This window comes from Enoplosus armatus, chromosome 15, assembly GCF_043641665.1.
Source record: "Enoplosus armatus isolate fEnoArm2 chromosome 15, fEnoArm2.hap1, whole genome shotgun sequence".
Classification (NCBI taxonomy): domain Eukaryota; kingdom Metazoa; phylum Chordata; class Actinopteri; order Centrarchiformes; family Enoplosidae; genus Enoplosus; species Enoplosus armatus.
The window spans coordinates 18,737,870-18,743,176 of record NC_092194.1 but is presented as its reverse complement, the minus strand read 5'-3'; positions in this window follow the sequence as shown (position 1 = coordinate 18,743,176).

Below are 5,307 nucleotides of genomic sequence, written 5' to 3'. Positions count from 1 at the left end.
TATTGTGTTCTGAGCCAAATGATGTTAGAGACCAGAGTCACTGTCAGTCTGTGTGATGGGAGGAGTGACATCACAACAGGGATATGAAGAGATGCAGAGGGGAGTGTCTCTGTATTATGTGATGTTCTGTGGTTGTACTTGAGGTCCCCCTACAGTAGAGCAAATACAAACTGTAAGTCACACAGCATCAGGGTTTTTGTTGAGCTTTCACGTGTGTCTGTATCACTGTGTTGACTCACAGCACAGAAATACACACCACTGTCCTCAGGCAGCAGCTTCTCCACTGTCAAAGATCCAGTCTGAGCATCTTTCTTCGTTGCTGGAAATTTGTCTTCACTGAAGCCACCTTCATATTCATGAGCACTGAATGCAGTTGTGACAACTATTTGCTTCATCCCCTGCCCTGGCTGCTGTCTGTACCAGTACATCTGGTTGTATTGAAAACCCTTTGTGTGGCTGCAGTTGATTGTTGCAGTGTCGCCCTCTTCTTTCCACAGTATGGCAGCCTGGGTGACATCATCACCAGCAATTAGACCTGTGTGTATTACAGTATATGAGAGTGTTTAAAAGTTACCACGAGTAAACATTTGAACTGTCATACAGTAGACCATGTTAGGATTCCCTGAAATACAAGTAAGTTAAAATGTAGTGAGTGGTTTCTCCTGGTCGTTGGTTCAAGAATTTCACTTCTGGACAGTAGAATAGTATCATGATGATAGGGTCACACTCTGTTATCAGTTTACATAATTCAGTGAAAAAAAAAAAATTATACCATTAAAAATTCACTTAAAAGGTTTGTTGTTTTATATATGAATAGTTTTGCTGATGTAATGCATAATAGTTGAACATATAGTTCATTGCATTAAAAAAAACAATTATTTTATGTGATCTTACATACATTTGCCATACTGTGATATATTATAATTTCAGAAGAAAATACCTTATTTGAATCATAATATTGATTTCAACCATATTGCCTAGACCTAGATCTTTACCTTTGTTCCAGAGCAGAAATAGTAACAAGCTGAGGAGACCATGTTTGATAATGTCCATGTTCTAAAGGTCCAAGTGTCATATATAATTGTCAGTGTAGTGTGCAATGTAGAGATATGAAGAGTTGCGGGTGGGAGTGTCTGCAGCGTGTGACTCTGACCCTGTTGTACCAAAGTGTAACAGGGAGTATATATATGGTACTTGAGGTCCCCCTACAGTACATGAAATAAAACACAAAAGTTATGCCAACAGTGCACTGGGGTTTTTGTTCAGCTGTTAAGTGTGTCTGTATCACTGTGCTCACTAACAGCACAGAAATACAAGCCTTTATCTTCTGACACCAGATTCTTCACTGTGAATGTCCCCCTCTCAGCATCAGACTTGGTGGCTGAGAATTTCCCTTTGCTGAAATCTCCAAAATCATGATCTTTTGTGGTGGTTGATGTGAACACTATTAGTTTCATTGCTTTTCCTGGCAGCTGTCTGTACCAGTACATCTGGTAGTATTCAGCACCCTTTGTGTGGCTGCAGTTTATTGTTGCATCTTCACCCTCGTCTTTCCACAGTATGTCAGTCTGGGTGACATCACTTCCATTAATTAGACCTGTATGTTTAACAATAAAGGATGCCATAGTGAACTTTTGTTGTTGGTTTTTGCAGATATCCTCTGACATCACATCAAAATGAGATTAAATTATAATAACAGCAAAAACATGAAAATAAGTTTATGTAATCTTGTATCACTGTCAGTTGATTTTATCTAAATTACCTGTAGTCCACAGCATAAAGACTGACAATCTGAGGAGGCCTCGTTTAATGATGATAATATCCATGTCCTTCTGTCAGACAGAAACTACCAGAGTCTCATATAGTTGATATGAAGAGCTGCAGGTGGGATCGGCACTGCATTGTGTGACGTGATCCTGTTAGCTGTTGTGTCAAAGTCTTCAGTAATGTTCTAAGTATAGATGGTAGAAGTGGTACTGGGGGTCCCCCTACAGTACATCACTGTACATTAACTTTAATTCTGATCAGTAAAACTGACAAGCTGATTTGGCCTGGTTTGATCATGTGATTTACAGTATTTAGTTACGTTCCAAGTTGAAGACATTTTACCTCGGGGTGATGTAGCTGGACTGACAAGTCTGATTTTGGAGGGATCAAAGCAGTTCTGAGGACTGTGACTTTTAACAGCCTCCTGTTCTTTCAGATTCTGTCATTACTGAACCTGACAAGTTTAAGTTAATTTTAAATAATAGTCAAATGCTCAAATAATCTAAATGTCACACACAAGAATGTGTGTTGTCAGTAGTTTTGTCCCCAGAGTGAGTCAAAGCCTGAACATATAGAATTTTTGTTTTTAGTCAGGCTTGAATGGTTACAGCCGTCTCGATCAAAGTTGACTTTTCCTTTTATATTGTCCTCGAGATTTACACAATTTAGCTATATTCATTCAGATAGAGGCACCTGTGGGGGAAAAAACAAACATTTTAGATACTAAACCCATTAGCAGTGCAAAGTCTTACTTTATCTGGAATATTTTTTCTCACCCTTAATCCATGGCAGAAGCAAGAAGCAAAGTATGAAGACCATTAACATGTTAAAGACAATATGACACTAGTTAATCTTTATGTTCACTTATCTGTTACAATATAATGAACAGGGGCGGTGTCAGTTATCAACATCTCGGCTAACTTAATTAACAGGGAACAGGAAACAGCGCTATGTTGATATTGTCAACTTGAGTGCAAGTTGTTATCCTCATTTCATTTGTTGAAGTGTGTCTCCCCCTGCCGGTGTGAAAAATACTGTATTCAGTGAGGGAAAGCTTTGTGAAGTTGGACCATGAAAAAACAATGGCTGATAGTAACTTCAGATAAGTGCAGCAGTACGTGGGAGTGTCATATGATTGTAAAACTTAAAATGCACGATTTGTCTTTTCAGCTAGCTCTTCACTTCATCAGGAAAACACCTCCGACGGACAGTTTGATCACTTAACCTCTGGAAATGACCGGCTGATTTTCTTATTTATATAACTGGACGCATTTATGAATGATGCCTTAGAATTCATATTCTACCAAAGATACTCTATAAGAGAAGATGACATTACAAACTGTGCCAATGGTATGAAATTGTATACACTTCCTGTCTCCTAAGTAGGCGTGGTCGCCTCCCTGCCGCCTTATTTTGCTGCTCATTTTATCTGTCTAATAATATTCTCTTTTTTCCCCCCTCCAAAAATAGTTAAATAAAACAATAATTCAATTTTAACTTTTAATTCACTGCCGGTTCAGCACCAGCAGCGAGAAGTGATATCTGTGTGTGGCTGAAACAGAGACAGGTCTTGTAAACAAAGTAAATTTTCTCCTGATTTATTTATCTGAAAAATACCATTTTGGTGTCAGAATGTTCAGAAGAGATGTGGCTTGTGGATAATTGGTCCAATATTTACTTCAGTGACTACGGGACCAAAGAGTTGGTCATAATCTGTTCTCACTTCTCCCATAAGAGTGAATAGACTCAGGACCTGCCGCTAATCTCCTAAAGGGGCGGGGCAGTGGCGAAACCCATGTGACACAGATACAGGAAATTACTCTGAGTTGAGCCGTCTCCTTCCTAAACTGTTCTACTCTTATGTCTGATTGTGACTCAAAGGCAAAGTGCTTGAAATCAAGGTTCACAGTTTTGTTCCTTTACTGTATTATAGTTCTAACTGTCTGCTGTGTTGCAGGTTTATCCAGCAGATGGCACCCTGATAGTCGGCCAGCTGTGTCTACACATGAACAGCTTCCACCAGCTGCAACTCAGTCCAAAGTGAGTGTTAGTCACATCTTTGCCTTCATGCTAAACACACAATACTTTTTACATTAGGGCTGCAACTAACAGTTATTTTCATTATTAATTAATCTACAGAATTTTCACAATTAATTGATTCATAGTTTAGTCTATAAAATGTCAAAGAAATTTGAAAAATGCTCATCACAATTTCCCTGAGCTTAAGTGACATCTTCAAATTGCTTTTTTTTGTCCAACCAACAGTCCAAAATCCAAAGACTCTTCATTTACTGTCTATACCAGCAAATGTTTTAGCTATTTGCTTTTTGCTTGAAAAATGACTGAAACGATTAATTGATTATCAGAATCGAGATTGATTAATTGACTAATCTTTGCAGCTCTGCTTTACATACATTACATAAAATGCATGCAGACATGGTGAATGTGAACATGTTCACATCCAATAGTTGTTAACATACTTGTCAACATGCTGACACTCTTAAGCCAAGTATAGAGACTATTGAAGTGCATTTTAAACTGATGAAAAGTGAGCAAAGTCTCACAATGAAGAGCTGAGCCTGGCAAACTGAGTCTGAGCCAGATGAGTGATAAAAATGTAGGAAAGTTGTCAGCATTGTCTCCATTTTTCATCATTTCAACACTTGATGTTTAAGTAGCTTTACAGCTTCATGGGTTCACCGGTGTGACTATCTCTGTTTCCTTATTTTTAGAGTTAGACACTGCACATCCACCTGTACCACAACATACCCATAATAAAGCACCAGTGTACTGTGCATCCAGTATGATTTCCCTGAAACTTCAACTGGGAACGAGTTTGATTGGTGTTGTAATTTCACAGAGTCTCCAGTAGAGGTTAATAACAGTTGTAGACTCTATGATGCCCCTCAGTGCTCAGTTTTAAATGGATTTCCTTTCCAATTCTCCTTTGTTTCTCTGCCACATCATTAATGTAAGTTATTACTCATTGAAACTGCTGAACCGGTTCTCTGTTACTTCTCAGGTTATTAAAAGGATTTCACATGTAAATCCAGTAAACCCTTCACTTGTGACATTGCTCCACATCTGCTGTTCTGTTTCAACCACAACTCTTTTTATTTATCAATATTATTACTACATTTCACTGATACAGGGTTGTACTTGCTTACTCACACATACAAGGAGCCTCTCTTTTTTTATTTATCATTACATTTCGCTTTAATTTTTTGATAAAGACCTGTCTTGGCCTTAATTACTGTATATGAATCCTACAAATTACTTGATATTCGATTTGTACCACAAGGGGTCATTCAACATGACAAATGAAATGTCCATTCAACTGCTTGAAGCTGAACATGTGGGTTTTTCTTTGTATCTGAAATGTATAAACCTACCACTGAAAAATAGTCATTAAAATCTACAAGATCTGCTGTTTCTTGTTGCTGTTTAATCAACATTTCAATCCACGACTAACATTATCTGTCCAGGCATAGAGGTTAATATCCACATTAAACAGAGTCCTTCCAGCCTGGTATTTAAACA